At 37.4% G+C, this 22352-nt stretch overlaps 1 long non-coding RNA gene across 1 annotated transcript in view; it reads right to left on the bottom strand.

Annotated features, from left to right (window-relative positions):
• Positions 1 to 3845: 3845 nt before the first annotated feature.
• LOC128122809 (uncharacterized) overlaps positions 3846 to 22352 on the bottom strand; it is a 176838-nt gene continuing 158331 nt past the window's right edge. Inside the window, exon 3 of the long non-coding RNA XR_008222499.1 lies at positions 3846 to 3926. This is a non-coding gene — a long non-coding RNA (uncharacterized LOC128122809). The remainder of the gene's footprint in view (positions 3927 to 22352) is intronic.

Here is a 22352-nt window from a genome sequence, read left to right as displayed (position 1 = left end):
GAACTTCTGATCCCTGAGTTATGACTCCAATAACTTGGGAACAAAGGCCTAAAGGGGAAGTGGGTCACTGCAGACCTCCTTTGGGGGCTGTGTCTGGTCCTGTCTTCCCCTCTCTCTCCTTCCTGTGCATAGCCTTTGTCCCATGGTCCCCAGACCCAGAGTGACTAGGACCAAGGATGGAGAGCTGAGGCCTGCGAGACCTGTAAACAAATCTTTCTCTTCACTTCTTCTCTCACGGGCTTTGCTCACAGCCACCTGTAAGTACTACTCGAGGACTTTTAAAACCACGACTAACACAGGAGAGGTGGTGAGAGAATGTTGCAGCATAAGGCTGGAGAGAGAGAGAGAGACGTGGCTAGAGGACCCGGAGTCATGCAGGTGAGGCTAATGAGTGGCATTTTTAACCTGAAAGTGATGGGAAGGCATACAGACTTTTAAGCCGTTAAGCTGCTCCAGTGTGGCAATAGAAAGTTCACTTTTTGTGTGTGATGGAGTTGAAGCAGGGAACCAATAGATGGAAGTGAGTCAGTTCAGGAGGTTACTGGAATTAGTGGGTGAAGGGAGGCGCTTGGAGCAGAACATGTATAAGTAGAGAGTAAGATCCAGAATTGGACATGATCTAAGCCATAGAGAGCTGATCCAAAAGACTTGAAGACCTGTGCTTCATCCAAATGGATGGATGAAACTGGTCTTTGCCTGGGAGGAAGTCAGGAGATAAGTTAGATCAAGCTGTTGATGATAAGTTAGAACAAGCTGTTGTTCGGAGACCTCCTAGAGGAGTTTCCACACAAGCAGTGGGAAAAGGTACTCAGGGTCCAGAGATGTCTAGATTGAAGTTATTATTAATACTAGGATTTCAACATCTAAGTGTGTATGCAGGGGCGAGATTCAGGCATTAAAATAAAGACATACCAATATTGGGGGCATCTGAAATAATGACAGCACACACACACACACACACACACACACACATATATATATATATATGTATATATATATATATATATAAATGTCATTTTTCACTAATCTATAAGCAATTTCACCTCATGAACTATTAAACCTTAATGAAATCAAAACTCAAAACCATTTTCAAGTTAATTCCAAAGTGGACTGAAACTCCACCTCATATGCCTGACTTTTCCAATGTGAACAAACCATGAAATAACTTACCTCCATTCAATGTATCCTACTCATGTGTTTCCAGTGTTCCTTCTGCCAGGCACAGTGCTAGGCAACGGCTAGGCAATGGTGAAGGAGACAGGCTCACATCAGTTTGCAGCAACTTTAGTTAAATTTCCCAGCTGGAAGTCTAGCCAGGGTGAGAGAAGTTCCATAGGGCCTGTATGAATGAGCCACTGTTCTCTACAGCACAGAAGAGGCTGTAGGCGTCAAATCTATCAGAGAGGAATAGTACCGATGTATGGAGCAGGTATCGTTGAGTCCTAATAACCGAACGGTAAGAGCTCATCCACATGGAGGCAGAAGGGACACTGAGAGTGTATCAAAGGACCAGAGTTCTGGCTGTGGTGCCCTCTAGAAATAAAACACATGGAAATGACCAGAGTATGAAGAAAATCCTACTTGAAGAACTGTGCAGATGCTAAATTGTACGTGTTTGAAGGCAGTCTTGTTTAACCCTTGTGGAACAACAGAATTTCTGGAAAAATCTGTAATTGGCGGGTACACATACAATGAAAATGAAAACCACTTTAAATTGACTCAACATTCTTGGACGGTTTTGTGCTTTGGCATGGAGAAGAAAATGTATTTCACTGAATGAAGAATTTGTTTTAAACATTGACATCACATCTCAATGGTGTTGTATTTGTGTGTTGCTGAATCAAAACTCTGCTGTTTCCTACTGTGACATATTTCTGTTCATTCTTTGAGGCGGCAACTCTATTACTTTGTTATGTCACCCTTCTCAATGCTGTGATTTATTCTCAACGTGAGGCTTGCAGTCTTTCTAGTGACGAGTAACAGCTCAGGGTGGGACATTTTAATATGATACTTACTGGTAATTCACTGGATATGAGCAATAAAGGATACAGATAACCCAAGTGATGCATTCCCATTCATCAGCTTTATCCATGTGCAACACCAGACTGGTGTTCTGATGAGAAATGTGATGGGAGGTGAGGGCTTAGCCTGCAAGATATCTAGCTATCAATACCATTTGAAAACTACTGTGTGGAAATTGGTTCTTTCTTGTATTTTGATCAATATAGCTGAAAGCAGATTCCCCAGCCTACGACACTCTTGCTTTCCCAAGCAGAGATCAGGCATTCCGACTTGTTAGGTGTACCGAAGGCCATTAGCATTGATAATTAAATAACTGTGATATTTGTGAGAAACGATAAGACAAACACACTTAAAGGAAATGAACAGTTGCAAGAAGAAATATATGTATGGATAAACTGGTGAGTTCCACCTCTGATTTTTCCCTTTCCTTAAAATTAAATGAATTCTTCATTCGCTATTATAAACTAAATATTTCCTTTGAGTCCAATTAGCATTGCTGAAAGAAAAAGCAAATCAAGGCTCTGTTCAGCATGCATCAATGTAATGGAAAATCAGGTCTTTTATTCTAGCTTTAATAACTGCAGCTTGATTAGAGGCAAAGAAAAGACTATGAAGGGAAAAGCGGGAAGGGAGAAGGACTGCCAAATTAGTTCTAGGAGAATTCTCAACCTGTCTGCTCTCCGGCTCACTATTCAAATGCTAATTGAGCCTTTTGGTAAACAGAATGGGTAATCATGAAAGACAAAAACAGACGCAGAAAACAAATGAAATATCACACCTTATCCAAAACAGCATGGCATTTTTCTGATAAGCCTCTGAAGCCTAAAAATTTTAAGTCCTTGGCTCTTTTTTCCCCCCTCAACCGATTATAATTAATATAATAAAATAAATATTACATAATCAAATAAAAAATGACAAAGAACTGCTTTGTTTCAACAATGAAACCAGTCATGTTATAATTAGATAAGAGGATTTATATTCACAGCTATAAACATGAAAGTAGACCATGAGGCTGGATAAAGGCAAGTTTTTAATTCTTAAAAATTAATTACATGGCATTATTCTTATCAGTACACAGAATGCATTAATTATACAATTAATAAAACGATGAAAGGGATTTTTTTTTTTTTGCAATTGTAATGCACATGGGGACATTTGGTTTTATACCCAGGATTGTCCTTCAGGCGCTTCTCTAATCTTCTTACTAGGCAATGTCAAGACCCTAAACCAGTTAGCAGGAACACTGAATGGAGTGGGTCTTTATGTTGGCGCTTAGACTCATCTTGGAAAGGTTGTGGATTTCCATGTAATTGGGATCTAAGGTGTAATGGGTTTAATTTGAGGTCCTCTTTAAAAGAACCACAGGAAAGGCACTGTCAGCCACGTGGAAGAGCTGGGAGAAGGGGAATTCACTTCTTCACAATGGGCTTCCGTAAGGACGAAAATGTGTACATGGTACTAAAAGAGTGATCTCTCTGAGCACTTCCATCACCGGTGTAGCATGGGAAAAAGCTTTGTGCATGCAACCACGTCATCCTTAGGAAAAAAAAAAATTTTAAAGCTGTCCATAACACCCAGGAAGAAGAAGACATAGGAGTGAAAAGGAAGCTTGCTATCAGGAATAGAGCCACAGGCTAAATCCATTTGCAACCGCCAAGGGACTGTTCAGATCCTCTTGCTGGCCTGCACCAGGAGCAAATGAATTGTTGGCAGAGGCTAAGACATCTGGTTTTGTTAGGTACAAATTGCTGGTGTAAGGTAGGACAGAACCTGAACTGCAATGCTCTTGGCTCCCTGGCTAAAATCAAGCACTTCATTCTCTCACCTGGGAAGACACTGTGGCGTCAAGTCTCCTCAGGAAAGCAGAAATGGTCTCTGCATAAGTCAATCCCAGATGCTGACAGCTGCAGAACAAAAAGGAGCCACATCTAGACTTTAGTAATGACGACTATTTGGATTGTTTTTTTTTCTAGGACAGAAAAGGGAAAGCTAATAAAAAATAGAAACTGTGAGCTCATCACCAGCATTGGCACTTAAGCAGAGCCAGGGTGTGGTGGCTGTACTTAACTAGTGCTCACCTGTCTAGTCTTCATGGGTCCTTTGAATAATTAGAATCAAGTGAGCTGAAACTACAACTTTAGGATCCTATATGTTCAAATTCAATTGCATATGCTAAAACTCATACCAAAAATGTGGAGGGTGCCATGCTCTGTCTCTGTTCTCACTCTCTCCAACACTGTGTGCATGAACACACACACACACACACACACACACACACACACACACACACACACACACACCCCACTAGAATATTCTGTCCCTTTTCTCTCTAGCCTGTCATCCTGTTGTTTTCTGTTTTTCTGTCCCTGGGCATATCAACATTCCAAGGTTAATGATGAGGCACCTTGGAAAGTGATGTTTGTTTAGCTTAGGGTAATGTTTTAAATGCCTTTCTCTGTGTGGCAATCTCATTGCTTCTAAAACAAAACCCATCTGCCATCTGAACCTGCATTCCATATTAACACCTCAGACACATTTCTGCAGGTTTTTTTTGTCATCCTGTCCTGGTTGAAAAATTATATGTGAAACAGGAGCTGGCAAACACTACAATCAGTCTGATAGGTTCAAGCTTTGAAAATCACATTTCTCCAGCCTTATTATCAAATTGATGTGCTGTGGCACCCTGTCTTTTCTGAGTTCCCTGAATCCCTGGCAGGCAGAGGGGAGGAACTGGGTGTTTAGCCACAGCTTTATGATTCTTTGGGGATTGTAAATTTGGACTTTACACATATTTATTCATGATAGAACTGTCAACTCTTACCAGAGAAGTTAACAAACTTTTCCCTAAATATCGACACACCTAGTTAGTAGGAATGCATTTGTTCCTAAAATTATCATTTATTTCTCAATCATCTGTCTTGCAATTAATTGAAAGGAGGGTTTGAGTTGTCTCTAGGGCCCAAAGTAGGTTTGTAGTCTCCAATTTGGAGAGAGGTAAAGGTAAATGACCTGTGATTTGCTATAGTTACAGAGTTAGAGTAATATTTGTGTTGCTTTCTTGCAGAAACATGGTAATCCAGTGGTTAATTCTTTTCTCTAACCAAAAAGAAGCAGGGTGGAAGGGAAAGAGGGAAAGGGGGGAGGAAAGAAAGAAAGAAAGAGAGAGAGAGAGAGAGAGAGAGAGAGAGAGAGAGAGAGAGAGAGAGAGAGAAAGAGAAAGAGAGAAAGAAAGAAAGAAAAGTGAATTTCATTCAAGATAGTACTACCAGGCCAAGTTACTTGGTAGCCTTGTGTAGTGAAATCCATATCAGCCTTTATCAGAGATGAGAAATAAATACACCCTAAATGGGTTGAACTACTGTAATTTGAGGACTATATCAGAACACACTGACAAATATCTCATCATTATCCAGCCTTACATTATAAAAATCTCATGTTGTCAGAATCATCTACAATATTTTTAAGGACTGTAAAAAGCCCAGGTCTTCATATATGCAAGGTCAATCAGAAAAAGGAAAGATTTCAATAATACCAAGAAGTGTACTAACAGTTTTTATCTAAATTATCAAACTCATTCTTCAGAGCAAAAAAAAAAAAAAAAAAGATAAAATCACAGTTTTCCAGTGCCTGATTCTATAAATTGTATGTTCAATATTTAGTTTAAAAGATATTTGATCAAAGGAACATGAATTTTTTAAGAACAAAAGAAACTGCCATTGTCATTGTATATAGCTACTTAGTACTGTGGTGATATTTTATTTGTGCTGAAATGTGGTGATATTTTATTTGTGCTTTAATAAATAAAGCTTGCCTGGAGATCACAGGAAAAAGGCCAGCCATTAGAAGTAAACAAAGAAGTCAGGCAGCAGTAGCACACGCCCTTAATCCTATCACTTAGCAGGATCTCTGTGTGTTCCAAGGCCACACTAGGGAACAGAGCCAAGGGTGGTGACACACGCCTTTAATCCCAGTACCAACCATAGAGGTCTGTAGGTCTGTATAGGCAGACAGAAAGTGACAGAGCTGTATAGGAAGAGGAAGTGATGTAGCTGGGCTAAGAGAGCCAATGAGATAAGAGAACAAAAAAGGCATATGAACGTGAGTATACAGGAAGAAGCTCTTTTTGGAAGCTGTGGAGTTGGTGAGGTGAGGTTAGCTCGTGGTTTGTCCTATTCCGCTGATCTTTCTCTCGGACTTTAACCCAAATTTCTGGCTGGCTCCATGTTTTTTATTTATTAAGAAATTCATCTACATAGTACCATCATTTTTGATATTCTGAAGTCAGCATCGGACTTGTTTGCATCAAAAAGGATTATTGGCAGCAAGAAGAATCAAGCTCAAGTTTTCCGTGATAAGACAAAATGATTGTTCTCACAAATACGCTTATTTAATATCATTATAAAAAATTATGTCCCTTCTTTCACACAATATGTTTTGAGGGAAAATATGTCTATCATATTTGTACTTATTAAGTTAATACTACATAAAGATCAAATGGTTATTTCTTTTGAAAATTGTGGATACTATACTTGATCACCATAGCATCTAATTATGAAAACAAGCTTTTGCTTTGGCATATCTTGACTCTGACTTGGTATCCTATGTGTACATATCTGAATATATATGTGTGTGTGTGTGTGTGTGTGTGTATAAAATACACAAATGTTTCCCCTTGCTTCCAGAAACATTTTTAGAAAATATAAATTTTCAAACAATGAAACTAAAAATAAAATATCCCTCAAGTTATTAAGAATCTTTTTTGTTCTAATGTTGGATATATCTCATTTATAAAAATAATTGCAGAGAATCACTCCTATTTCTATTATGAATACATATACACAAATGGACCAAGAGTGGAATATGGTCAGGATTGATTTCTGAGATTCACTTCCTGGAAAAGAGAAGAGTCCTCCTTGGTAACTCAAAAGAAATAAGGGAAACTTATTATCATGAGATGAAAGGTTGATACAAGAGAACTTTAATATAAACTATTTCATGCAGATTGCTGATGCAATCTCAGTAAAGCTTGATTTTTTTTTTCTTTTCAAGCCATGGAAAACTTGAGATTTATATGAGGTCCATTTAGACTTTTTCTTTTCCTTTGAATAAAGGGTTTATAAATGTCTGTTGAATTCATTTCTTCAGCTTACACATTTCCTGTAAACCTACTTCTATTTGTTATGTTTTGCCAATGTATGATGACAGGCTTTGTCCCTATGCCAAGGAGACTGAAAAAGACCTATAACAAAATGAAGGAAACACAGAGGATGCTCATGACAGTGAACTTCTCTGTGTGATACTATAATTACACATTGCATACACACACACACACACACACACACACACACACACACACACACACACACACACATACACATACACACAAAACCACCACCACCACTGCCACCACCACCATCATAATCATCATGCTTGTCCACTGGATAGAACGTTCATCAAGGTAAACCCTAACGTAAAGTGCAGAAACTGAGTGATTAGACTGTATCATTGTAGATGCAAGAATGATAACACATGGACCAACCTGGTGGCGATATTGACGTTGGCAGAGGCTAAGATTGAGGGGAGTAGGAGATATGTAGAAAGCATAGAAAGGTACCTTTTCTTAAATCGTTGTGCATCTCTAAAAATAGTCCTTTAAATTATATGTGTGTGTAAGTCATACACAAATGACTATATAGAAATGTATAAATATGCATATATATGTCTTTACATCCTGTTCCCTTCCTCTCCAAATTCCTGAGACTGTTCTGTCATCTAACAGATCCTCCATGCCATGCAACCTTGAAACATTCAGAATACACTACTGCCCTTTGCATATGCAGTTCCTTCTTTTCTACTTAAAATATAGGTACTCCTCTCTATTCAGACCTACAGAAGGTTATTCACCATATAATGTCAAAGAGCTCTGTGAAGCATTAACCACCATATTTCCTTATATGACACAAGAATACTCCTTTCTTACATTTTGTTCTATTCTTTTGTAAACATTCCTTCCATATATCTCCACATCTTAGAAGAATCTTATTTATTGTGTCATTACTTTCAGGACCTGTACGTGAAAAAAAAATCAATAGTTTGGTGAATGAAGAATGGATGAGTAAATGCAAACCCGTATGTTGATATGCTGGTATATCTGATAAAATCAGTTTCAGTTCAATGCTTGGTTGTCACTATCTTGAAAATCTTAATTTTTATCTTTGAAAATACATTACAAAGAGTTTGAATGGGGCAAAGGGGCACATACCTGGAAGCTTAGATCTTCAGCTCACATCACATATGTGTGAATATTTGGTGTGTGTTTTTGGTGGCCTACTCCCCGAACCTTCCAACTCTGCTTCTGCCCTTTCTCCCTATTGCAATTACTCCATAATTATAATCCTTCGTTCATGTTAGCAACTTGTTCATAATGGCATGAGAGGTCCATGTTCTGTAACCAGCTTTTGTTCCATAAGAAAGTTATGTGTGGGTATAACAGGGTTAAGGACCTTTAATTTTTTCACTCTAAACCTGTGATCAAACTTTTGCCATTTCTCTTAAGCCAATCAGACAACAAAAGGTCAGACTTCTTCAAGCTCTGCTACCCTCACTCAGGCTACTCTTCTTACTTGCTCATCTTCCACTGAACAACTTCCCTCCCCAACTGTCTTATGTTATCTATCGTATTTATCTGTTATTCATTTTCAACTCATAACTAATTGATTTCTGCTCCCTTCATTTCTTGTTACATATATATTCATTAGCAAATCCTTAACTACCACTTACTATATTTCAGAACAATGTTCTATGAACTTTTAAAATATTGCCTTGCCTTATTTTTAAAATAATCATTTGAAGTATACACTATATTGGATGAACACTAAGAAGAAGAATACCTTTAATGCCGAATCTCTGAAATGCCCTTTTCCATTCCAAGACTTTTGTCAACTTAAAAGACAGTGGAAGTGGGAGACAGTAGAGAACTGGGATCCGGGATACCTGAAGAAACCCCGGTTCTTTCTCACAAAGAATGGGAACCATAGCACACTAGTGTGATCTAGAAAAGACTCTACTTTCTATATAACTTATAGGCAGCATATGCAGGAACAATGCAAGCTAAGGTTATGATGTCTTACCACTCTCTTTTCTGCAGTGATCAGGTATACTAAAGCTGTGATGTGACAGACAACTGCTCTTAGTCCAGTCCACACCCCTGGACCATAACACCAACGGGAAAGGAGGAGATACTGGTGGCACTCTTAGCCAGCTTTCCTGTCCAGCCCACCACCTATCTACTTGATCCTGACATCACTGGATACCAGACCTTGCTAGGAAGTTCATGTTCCATGCCAGCTTGTCTTTTGCTACATTTCATACGTGTTTATCTCATAAGCTGCCTCTGGGGGTTTTCTTAAGTTTTTCAACAGCTTACCCCTTTTTACATTGCACAGCTATACTACAGACACTCTATGCATTATGCTATTATTTTAGATAATAAAAATGAAGTACAGAGAGATTAAGTAACTTGATTTTGGTCACACAATTAGCAAGTTGTACAACCAGGATTTTAATTTAGGAAATCTAACTTTCAGTACCTCACTCCTCACTGTCTCACATAGCCTCTTATACACGTTTTTGTTAGCTTTGCAGGTGACAATCTAGTCGTCTCCGTCTCACACATTTTGACTTCCTAAACTTTTCTTAACCTTGCTGAGCACCTCTTCCTTTACAAATGCTGATCACTGCCCCTAAGTCAGTGTTTCATTCTCATTCATGACATTTATATCCGACCATTTTATAATCCTTTACTCAACTGCTGAATCTTTTAAACATTACTAATGAGTTTTCAGCCAGACCTGTACTGCTGTTATAGGACACTATAGTAACCTCTTGGAATGGGCTATTCGTGGACCTGGACTCCTTCTCCAGAGTCTTTGGGTTAAGCATTGCTGTGTAACCTTTCTATTAAATTTCCTGGCTCTTGCCCAAGGTCTATCAATGGCTGTGAAAAGGTGGCTCCAATTAGTGTCCCTGTCCCCAGTGACCACTTTTCATCCTTCTGCTTGAGTTGTTTGCCCCTCTCATCAGAATTTATTCCTGAGCATGTGTGTTTCTTTCAGTCTGTGTTCTTTGAATAAGCAATATCGTTTGACTGCTGACACAAATGACTTTTAAGCTTGATTATAGGTTGACTTCATTTCATTGGTTATCACCGTATTCATGTCACTTGTAGTTTTAGTTCTCTCTCTCTCTCTCTCTCTCTCTCTCTCTCTCTCTCTCTCTCTCTCTCTCTCTCTCTCTCACACACACACACACACACACACACACACACACACACACACACACTACTCATTTGTTGTGGGTACTATGTTAACACTGGTTCTAAGTTTCTTACTTATCAGTATATGTTATGGTTTGGTAATGAACTTTTAAAGTAATGATTAAGATTTTGGAAATCGCCGGGCGGTGGTGGCGCACGCCTTTAATCCCAGCACTTGGGAGGCAGAGCCAGGCGGATCTCTGTGAGTTCGAGGCCAGCCTGGTCTCCAAAGCGAGTTCCAGGAAAGGCGCAAAGCTACACAGAGAAACCCTGTCTCGAAAAACCAAAAAAAAAAAAAAAAAAAAAAAAAAAAGATTTTGGAAATCTGTGTACCTCTGTCTGGTCCCTAAAATTCTGTCATATGGTGAACACTTAATAAATACCAAGTGACTGAATAACCTCTAAACTTGACTTTAGACATTTAAGAGATTAGTTAGAGCATAATTTAGAATCTGACCTATGAAGACAATTAGTTAAGCTTATCGCTTTAGTAGGTCTACATTTTTAAATAATGTCTTAGTAAAGGACACATTAGAGTGTAAAACTACATTTTGTTTGTTTCAGTTTTGTGCAACCAACAGTGACTTTAGCACATGATTTAATCTCAGAATAGACTGCTGAACCCTGAGGGCAAGTTAGCTATTACTAAAAGCAGAATCTTTATTTGACAAGTATAAAAAACTAGCAAGTCCAAAGGGAAATGCATTTCAGGGCATTGGAAGTACTGTATAAACTATTAATGTTGTTATGTTAGGTAGCCTGTGCTAGGACTATCAACAGATGGACCACCGACAAAGCTGTAAACAAACCTCGTCTTCATTATCTCTCTATTTTCTTCTTCATGTTTTTACACCTTGTAGGCCATTTTGCTGATCCTTAATTACCCAGTTTCTATCGCTTTCCCAACTCACATGGGTCATACCTGAGTCTCTATTAGCTTGGTCTAAATATTGCCCTTTGCCATCCCTCTAGAAGACACAGAACAAACATAAAAAATTTTTCAATTGTAAATAATAGCTATTTAATTTTTCCTATTTGTTTTTCTACCCTTGGTAAGTTAGTTTCTGATACTTTTTCATCTCTAGAGTACAAACAATTATAATTTCTACTGAGCAGGATTATTGGGTGAGAGAATTAAGTACCCACAGCCACTGAGAGTATATAGTAAGTGCTCTAATGTGAGCCACTGTTTTGTCTGGTATGTTATTGTGTATCACTGGTCAACTATGAAATGGCACGAGGACTAGCCATTCAAATCACTTCTATGGTATTTAATAAAATGACCAACTTTACAGGTCCAGCATAGTCATTTGAATAAGGATTATCTTATGGAAATGTATTTCTTCAATTTCCCAGGATGTTGTCCACCACACAATTCAGGTCTTGTAATTACTCAGTGAAGTTAATTAAATGACAATGTTTCTTTTCTATTTTTGACGTCATGGATGGAGAAAGGAAACAATATAGAATAGTTTTTAAATCAGAATGATTGTCAGCTAAGGAAAAAGCATTAATCACATGGGAAAATATAGAGAACTGAACACTAGAGAACTCCAATCTTTGGAAGTTGACAAAATCAGAAATAACCAGTGCAGGAGAGGTAGAAGAAACTGGAAGTGAGGTGTGGAGCATGTGGTGCCTTGGAAGGTAAATAAATGAATGAGTGAGAAAAAGGAGAAATCCATCATCTGTACCATCATGATGGCCCATCATGCTAGCCCATTAGAATCTGGAAATGTCCTTCACTTTCTAGAATCAGAACCATTTCCTCCATCAGTGATGATTAATTTGCATTCATGCACTAGAGTGAAGCCGATGCCTTCCACTCAGTTGACAAGTAAGTCTCACTAATAAAAGTCATATAAGGCATGGTTTTTGACACTTTTAAATTGGTCTTTCTGTCCACCTGCCTTTTCCTCTTGATCCTAATTTCTGACATTTCCTTCTCAATAAGATAACATGAAATTGTTCCATTTTAGCCAATTACAGTTTGTGGGGAAAGCAGCTTTTAGACTTGTCCTCAGTCCCATCATTCACAGAAAGTGAAAGTTTTACACCAAAATTGTCAGTTTGGATAAACACTCAAGAACAGCCTATCTTCTGGGGCTGCTTAAAAATGGAACCCTGACAGCCTGTGGGAAAACATTTCATTTTAAAGCTTGGAGAAATTGATAAACACCTTCCAAGCTACATAAGCTTGAGGTCTGATCTCAGTTTCAGGTTGTTATGTGGAAAGTGGTTAATACAATGATGCTCTGACACAATTCTTCACTTAGTTCTCAGTGGGTCTAGGCTTTGAGAGAACAAATAGATGAACCTCTCCTAGTAGGTGGACAAGGCTTTCTAATATGGATAGCAAATAACCAAGGGAAAGCCAGCCATTTCCAGGAACCTCATCTATATAGACATGAGAAATTAAACCTGTAAGAAAAGAGTATTTTTTTCGTGTTTTAAGTCTGCAGTCTATTTTTTTCCAACTGATTTTGAAGCTTTCCCGAAGCATACCAAAAAAGAAAAATTTGAATTTTGTGAGTTAATTTAGTTTATTATATTTAGACTATTCATAAAATGAGATGCAAAGAGAAACCTTCAGGCTCATTGGTAGAATACTTCCCTAATGTGTGGAAAGCCCTGGATTCAGTTCTCAGCACCATTGACAATAATACAAACAAAAGCAACTCTCTGTTTTTTAACTTAGTTGTTTCCTACTAATACAAGTTGAAAATTTCCCTCCCTCAGCTAGAATTCTTCTCTGATTATAGAGCATCAAACCATTCCCTTGTATGCACTAATGTCCTGCCTGTTAACATGATTATATTTATTTGTGAGACGATAGCTGTAATTTCAATGAGGATTTCTCCTGTTTTCAGAATTTTAATTACTTTATTAATCAAGAATTTTGGCATATTTTTAAATGCCAACATTTTATTTATGCACATCTGTAATGCATTTTCAACTCATTTCTTGAAATACTAAAAAATGATAAACTATTAAACCAATGCTTTATGTTTAAAATGGGGTAGGGAAGCAGAGATTGGGCTAAATGCATACATACTGAAAGTAGGAGTTTTGTTTTGAATTCCTTCTAGGTCATTAACAGCTGTGGCATCTGGATGAGGACCTTAACATCTCTGTATCTTTACTGTTGTTTAGATAGGAAGGGAATTAATAATAATGTCAATGTTAACATATTGTAGGCAGACTGAACTGATAACTTCATGTATTAGTTTTCTTGTCCCTATGATCAGAAACCTGATAAAACAAAAACTGATGGAAGGAGGTGTTATTAATTCTTTTTATGTTCTGTGTAATATACATCTGTAATGGTGGGAAAGGCATGGCTGTGGGAATGGAATGTGGTTGGTTTCATTGAGTCTATAATCAGGGAGCAGAGTGGTAAAATTCCAGGATTTTCATATTTTCTGCTTTTCACTTTTTATGTAGTCTGGACTTCCACAAAAACCTGCCTTTAAACCCCTCTGAAAATGCCCTCATAGATAAACAATGTTTGCCTCCTGGGTGACTCTAAGTCCAGCCAAGTTGATGATGAACTATAGTTGCAGTCAAGCTCTTGAAAGAACACAGCATAGAAAAAGCATCTTGGAAGTGTTCAAAAATTAAGGGACTTTAGTTAATTTAATACAAACAATATAGATGTGGACAATCTGCTTACTATGCCCTTCTTTTTTGAGTCTCAAGAGTCGAGGAAAAGTCATGTAGCATTGCTTATTCTGTTGATAGCTGTGATAGTGAGACATGATATTTTCCATCACACTCTGCCAGGCTCATGACTCTGCATGCGTCTCTCTGATTGACAGCACAGACTATTGAACTGAAAGGGGTTCTGAAACGTGTTTAAAATAAAAGAAAGATCAAGAAACATGTCAACTATTGATTCCTTTAAAAGAATAACTCGAAGACTCATTAAAACTTAATAGTTCTAAATCACCTAGACCACTTAAAGAGTACTGAAGATTGTAGTTTAAATAATGAATTACTACAATAAATGTAAACCCTTAAAGTAATACAAAATTATATAAATAGGCATTTGTTTATTAAATGGAATGAAATTTAACATTATACAAGAATATAACACATATGTTTGCATACACATCTTTGCACACACACATATGTGCATAGATTATCATTTAGAGAAATTTTAAGGTTTCTATTTCTAGAATCAACTTAAGATATACTAAATAAATCATACCTGTGGGCCATACAATGGGTTAATTATGAGAATATCTTAAGAATAACTCTTCTTGCTGACATAATACTGACTGTCCATGTTCATTCAGCCCTATATATCCATACATATCCCATAATACATTGCTCTGTTTATCATGCATTAAATAGTATTGCTGCAATACAAGCTTTCAGAAGATGGTTTGAGGAAAAGTTTCCACGGAAATATATTATCCACTATTTCATATGGAATATGTGTTGTATGCCTGGTTCTGTGATAGGAATTCAAAACTAAACATAATTGAAAAGATATAATCATGCCATACATATAAGTAACTATTCACCCTAGTGTATGTGTGTATGTGTATGTGTGTTTGTATGTGTGTGTGTGTGTGTGTGTGTGTGTGTGTGTGTGTGTGTGTTTGTGTGTGTGTCTGTGTCTGTGTGTCTGTGTCTGTGTATCTATGTGTTTAGGTCAAAAATAACTTTCAAGTGTCAATCCTCACCTTGATTCACTGGGAGGTCCTGCGTATTCCCTCTTCTCTGGCTGCCATCTTTCCATAAGAACACACTGGGATTATAGAGGCTTACACTACTTTCACCAGTCAATGTGGTTTCTTGAGACCCAAATCAAGACCATCAAGTTTGTAGGGCAAGTACTTTAACCTACTGAGTGTCTCCCCAGCCAACTTCTCAACCTTAATTAAATGGATAATTCTGTAATTCAGTCCTCCTCAAATTGGGTTTGTACCTCATTCACCTGAGGGACTTGCTAAACCAGACATGATCTGGCTCCACAGCTAGAGTTTCTGGTTCAATAGATCTGGAGACTACAAGTTACAAACCTGCCCAGTGATCCCAGAACTATTGGTCAAGGATCAAACTTTTAGATAAAGACTAGCGAAAATGCCATTTTTTGAACTATTTTCATTGGCTGAAACAAAAGTGACATCTAGTCTTTGACTCTTCTTCTAGAAGGGCAATAGACTTCATATGTTGAGCACCATTTACATTGTTGCCCTCCTTTGTATTTTCTGATCTTGAGAGTTAATGATATTTTCTCTAAACTTGTATGTTAAGTTTCAAAGCATTCAATAATATTTTAAGGGTTAGTCATGTGTTTAGGAGTGAAGAGACACATAGTTGGACAAAGAGAAAGACCTAATGTTTATGAACACTTGAAAGAAGTCATTGAAGTGAGTTTACACTTTACTTTCATTGGGAATTAAGCCAACTCTTTCTAATCAGTAGAATAGTTTAGATGTAATAGGTTAATAAAGTCATACTTGCACATTTATAGATAACAACACTAAGACCCTTTCACAATCCCATAGATGGTACCGAAACCAACATTCTTTTCATACGTATATGTTAAAGTTTAACATATAAATTTGGGTGCATTAAGGGATTAACAACCAATACATAACAAAATGGAATAAGTATAATAATATATCATAGTAAAATTAAAAGGTACAGTTCATTTAATTATAGGATGTTCCATTTATATTTTCAGACCACAACTGACTGCTGGTAACTGAAACCTTGAAAAACAAAACTAAAAACAAATGACTTTAGAGGTGAAGAGATAGGAAAAATTGCTTGCTTAGTAAATTCCACAGCTTGTTTCTGTTGCTATGATAAAATACTTGACAAAATACAAGTTAGAGAAGAAAGGGTTTCTGTTAATTTAATCTAGTTCCAGAAAACTAGAGTCTGTCCCAGGGGGATAGCATGAGCATGGCAGGATGCAGGGAAAGAATGGTGGCAGGAGCAGGAGGCTGCCTGATCACATTTTCATCCACACTCATTGAACAGAAAGAGAATAGGAATCTGGGCCAAGCCATAAAACCTCAAGGCCTGTCCCTAGTGATGTATTTCCTCCAGCAAGTCTCCACCTCCTTAAAGTTACATACCTTCCCAAACAATACAACCAGTTGGGGAAAAGGTGATCAAATATATGCACATGTCAGGGACATTTCTCATTCAAACCATGGTAGCTTGCCTTAGTTTACCAAAATAAAAACATGGAATTTTCCTTCTTGGACAACCGAAACAATATTGACTCTAATTGTAATGAATACATCAAATGTGTTCTCTACTCTTTCTAACTAATATCTATATGCATCATCCATCCATCCATTTATCTATCTGTCTGTCTGTCTGTCTTGGTATGTTCCGCTTATTAAAAGCACTGAGGTGAGTTGGTCTTTTATTACACCTGCCAGCCTCCATGCTGTGGAGAGAAGTCAGACATGCGCCTTCCATGCATCTCAAGATACCTGAAGAATATGCGCCATGTGTTTGTCATCTTTTCAGAAAAGCATGTCTGAAGAGCCCTTTAATGAGCTTCCTAGAGAAAATCTGAAGGAATCGTAATGCAACTAATCATTTCCTACCTTCCCCCTGAACCTCTTATTAATTAACATGTTAATGCTGTGTTTGATTTCTTAAATTTAGTTTGAGAGACAGTAAAACAGCTATTTTCAAATTAAATTAAATTGAGTTGTGAGAAGATTTTCAACCAATATAGGGCTTTTTGTACTTTAATTCCAGTACTCATTAAGGTAAAAAAAAAAATCAATGAGCTTGAAATGAAAGTGTTGATATTGTTGTAGCCTAAATCTACTTTTGAATAACTTATTCCCTCCATGACAATGTTTTACCATGCATGTGACATTAGAAAATGCAAATTTCAGTGCTTAAAGAGAGAGAAAATTTTCCTCAGTTACCATAAATGTCACTTGAGTACCTGTTTGGGGAATTAAGATAGTCATAAACTGTAAAAATTAAAGATTTTTTTTCCTAGTACAGTAGACAGCCTTACTGTTAAAAGGCTGCAATAACCCTTGTGTTTTCAATGGTGTGTTGCTTTCCGTTCATTGTGCAGATTTCAGGTGTAATTAATTATACTTTACCTTCCTTTAAGGCTTTTCTATTTAGCAAAAAGAGATTTGTTTAGCTTCTGCTCTCATGGAATCCATTGCAAAATGTTCTCTGTGACAGTCCTTGCCATCAGAGTCGCTTCGAAGAATGGACCAGATGGTGACCGACTGTTTACTCTTCTTCAACAAAGAGTTATTTACAGACATTTTTTTTTGTATTGATTTGGTTTTCTAAGTCTTTTTGTTGGATCATTTTATGATGAAAATTCAGGATATTGTCTCTTGAAGGTCATTACATTTATGCTAAATGAATGTCTAGTAATAGTATGAGTATGGTTGACAGCAAAACTACAAAGATTTAAGCATTAAGCACGAGCCTACCAAATATTTGCTAGATTATATTTTGCTTTTAGATGATGTAAGTGTCCTTACACTGCTGAAGCCAGCCCACAGAGGCAGGTGCTAACCTGTAGGCTATGCTAACCTGTAGTTTCTCAGTCAGCTAGAACACAATGGGCTCGAACAGGCTCCCAGCAGATACTAACATTACTTTAATTTGAAAGTCACCAATATGCCAAATATGTGACATGATATCTTTAATATTTACAAGTCTCATAGATTCTCCTAAAACCAGAATTTTTTATTCATGAGAAGTCCCTCTGACAGAACCAATTATTTTTTGTAAAAACTGAACACGTCCATTTTCTTCCTAGCCTTCTAAGACACTAGAGATGCCTATGAGGAAAGGGATCTCTGACAATGTTCATTGTTTTGCTTTCTACATATAATTGTGAATTTTAAGATAGTTGTAAATTTTTGTCCCAATTTATTGTTTGAACTCAGCATTTGGGGGGGCATATTTCATGGTACTGTGATGATTTCTTATATGTTATTTAGACAATGTTTCCTCAAATATGTCTCTTTTTGAGAATCTCATAAAAATGAAGATCTACAGATGGACTCCAGGGAGGTAGAAACAACAAACTTGATTTCTCCTACAAACCAATAATTTTCTGTGGCATTCTGGAAGAAGTGAATGGAGTATTAGATACCACAGTTTCCCACCCAAGTGGTTGTTATCTCCTAGAATATCTGAGTATCTTATGACTGAATTCCTTGTTCATTCTAAGTTTCTAAATAAAGTTTTATTATGTATATAATTTTTATTCAGAAAGGAACTAATTCAGAACTGTATCATGTGCCATTTCAGCCTTTCTTGGCTACTTTCTGTATTAATCAGCATCTTGTTGAGAGTTCAGTACATAGATTACACTAATGGTCTGACAAAGGAAATGGTCGGGGAGAATGTTCTCATGTTTATAAAAACATGATGGGCTTTGAAGGTGCTAAATCAAAAATGAAGTTCTCCTGCATTCATGGCTGCCTGTTTTAAAATTAGTTATGACATTCTTGCTTGCTGCACTCAACTAGGCCCAGGAATTATTTTCAGTGCACATAGCCTCTGCCAGTTGTCACAGATGGTGTATGAGATAAAATCTAATTGCCATTCCTACAATGAACTCCATTCACTTTGGCCTTCGCTTTGTTCACTCAATATTCTCTAAGATTTTGCTCCTACCTTTGTTCGCAGTGTTTCATTTATCTGAAATAGCTACTCTCCTCCAAACACACTCCATTTGTTGAAAACCTATTAATTCCTTAAGTCCTATCTCGAGCACCATCTTTTCTGTGAAGCCTTTTGAAATCCCCTTAATTAGATGAAATCTCTGATGACTCTAACCTTACTCCACCTTACAACATAGTAATTCATATGCTTGCTTTTAACTTCTTGCTAAAGTGCACCTCCTGAAAGACAGGAAAAACTTACCCAACTTCATACCATAACTTCAGTTACAAACAGAATATATATTGATTTCCTATTATGGGCCAACTCCTAAGCTAAGTAGAGAGTATAAAGATAATGAAAGTGTAGTATCTCTGTTCAGGGGCCGGGGGCACTCTCTTCTTGATATAAACAACCATCTAAACAAATGTTTAAAGATATAATTCTGGGATAATGTAGCAGATGTTACATGAGAAGCATTTTCAAATACAGGGAAGGGATGAAAAGAGAAAGGACCATGTCTGAATCATATGGTATGGTTAGCAAAGATGCCGCAGTTCTTAGAGACATGTAGGTAAGACACTTAGATGAACAGAAGATTTTTAAGGCATAGAGAATATTCAGTGCCATTCTTTTAAACACCTAATTTGAATTATCTTAGCACCAATGACAAAACTGAATCTGAGGAAGCAATCTCTCTTTTCTTTTCTTTTGTTTGCAGGTACCTGCTCCAAGAAGCATGCAATGGATTCTTTAACAGTCCTTCCATCAGTTGCTTTTTGGGGAGGTCAATATGATTGACTTAAGTCCATACATTTCTCAGTCTAGCCAGTGAACTGAGGATCTATGTTGGTTGCCTTGCATCTTGAAGTTGTGATGTTATTTCCAGTAGGAAGTATAATAATAATAATGCCCAAAAAGCAGATATCTGTGTTCTACTTACATAGACTCTTTTCTATAATTATATGTAATTGCACAGACTAAGAAAATTGCTCAAGAACTTAAACTAAGCTGTTGCTATACAAAAATATAGACTGCTAAATACAGAGATATGTCAGTTAAGGGAAGTGTCACTAAGGACTCCACGCTAACTCTTCCTACAAACAAACAAAAAAACTACAATTAAAATGTATTCCTAAAATACTTGATGGTACATAAACCTAAGAACTCAGCTTGACAGCCTTAAAGTTTCAGAATAAACATTTTGATAGTGATCAGAGAAATGTACATGCCAGCCAATGAAAAGGATCCTGGAACGTCTCTAAAGAGTATGAGGCAGTTTCCATTAGCTGGAAACATTTGGTAGATTAATCATAGATGTCGATTCCCATGAAAACACGAGGTTGCTATGATATCTTTTAGCTAAAAGGATCTTATATTTCAAGGCCTGCAGACTTAACCAAGGATTTTGCTAAAACAGTAACAAAAGCAAGTCACCGGGCTTTTGTCTCACTCCTAGAGCTGTGTGTGGGATGTGTCCCAAAAGCTTGGATTTGACTCCAGGACTTTGATTTTGAGCCTGCAGCCCACAGACCATCCTTTCACCAGTGTGAACTGTGTGCCTGGATTGATGAGTGTAGAGTTGGAGGCAACTCCACAACTGTCTGTCCACAACAGCTGTTAGTGTGAATTGACATATTAAGTTGTATGCTTTGTTAGACCTTGCATATGGCCTGCCCCAAACTCCTTTGTTATGCTACTCTTGATTTTTTTAACCAAGGAAGGTAAGTGTTTCCCTTCCTCTGGGGATGTAATGCAGAAGCATCTGTCTTTCCATTGATTTTCTTAGACAAGAAGGCTGAGTGCTCCTTCTCCCAAAAAATGTCTGATATTTTCTAAATTTTTTCTCTGAAGAAGGCACAAAGATATCTCCTCATGCCACTTCTCCTGCAAAACAACCAGGATGAAGGTGAAACTGTCCTCTTTTTACAAGTGAGGAGATGGGATGAATAGATGAGAAACATGCCAAGGTCAGACTACAAGGGGAAGATGTCCAGGACTTCTTTTTGGTGCTATACTTCTTTGGGAAGCTAAATTCTTAAAGCAAGAGCTATGTCTGTCCATGCCACAGTTTATTATACAATCGAATAGTGTTCTTCCTGTGAGTCCTTCACATTCCTCCCCGTCTGCTGGTGGGTGGGATCTGCAATCACATTCTCCCTAGGCTTCTAGCTTCTATGGTGTTCTTCTTTGAAGGCCATTTTTCTCTCTTCATTCAAGATTGTCTATTATTTATCTTTGATCAAGGTACCTTTTCTTTATTCTCCAGGGCTTCTTCCCAGCAGTCTCCCTGTTTTACTATTGGGGATTGTAGATTTTCTTTTCTTTTGAGCTTTATGCTTTGGGGTTTTCTCTCGCTCTTCATTTGCAGTGGCCATGTTCATGCTGTTTCTTTCATTTCATTTTCTGTTTCCTTTCCAATCATAGTTTCTTCTCTGTTCCCTATTACTCTAGATTGTATCACATTAGTCCTTAGGAGCTACTGCAAGAAATTTTCCTCTCTAGTATTTCTCATGCCATTCTTTTATCCATGAAGAAGAAGTAAATTCTGATGTACTCTTTATTGATTTTATTCATTGCATGATTACTTTGTCAGGGCTTTGCATAATATCTCACCTCCTCACAGTGTAGTATATGTGTGAGTTAACTAAAATGAATCATCAAATTTTGATATCATTGCATCAAAGATCAAACTTCACCATAAAATGAATTTACAACATGAGACAGGAAAATATACTCACTTGGAATCACAAGCACATCAACACCAATAGCATTTCTCAATAACATCTTTTAGAAAAGAGGCTAATTCCCAGCCCTTCCCAATCTGTGGATTTTCACCTGAAAAGAAAGCTCCTTAAACTTACTAAACCTAATTTTAAAAATCAAACTCTTAAATAGTTAAATAAAATTAAAAACATCAAACTCTTCTCTCCCTGATTCACAATCCATCTCAAGAACAGATAAACTCTGCAGACGACTCGCTTGCCACTCTCAGATAACTTGTATAAAATCTGGAAAATAGACTGATGATTTTTACAGCGTGGGTCATGTCCTTTTACGTTGTCATGAATTTAGTGCCGTCTTTCCCCCGCCCCTGTCTGATGAAGGATCTGAGAGCAAAGGCGTTGTTGACAAAGCAGAAGGCACACAAGTACAAGGAGAACTGGCAATGTAATGCATCAAAGCAACACCAGATGTCACCTTTACCTAGGCCAGCATCTCCAGAGTCAGGCAAGGCTGCACAGTGCAGAACAGAACACACGTAAGAGGAAGCATCTGAGCGATTCACAAATGCTGCTGCGGAGCCAAGAATTTTGTTTGGTTGTTAGTATTTGTTGCTGAATCTTAGACAACTTCCTCCCCGAAACTGAAATCATTTTCCTGG

The sequence above is a fragment of the Peromyscus californicus genome, unplaced genomic scaffold (assembly GCF_007827085.1).
Source record: "Peromyscus californicus insignis strain IS unplaced genomic scaffold, ASM782708v3 Scaffold_3__1_contigs__length_106647218, whole genome shotgun sequence".
Classification (NCBI taxonomy): Eukaryota; Metazoa; Chordata; class Mammalia; order Rodentia; family Cricetidae; genus Peromyscus; species Peromyscus californicus.
The sequence above is the reverse complement of the archived record's forward strand: the minus strand, read 5'-3'. Positions and strand labels throughout refer to the sequence as shown.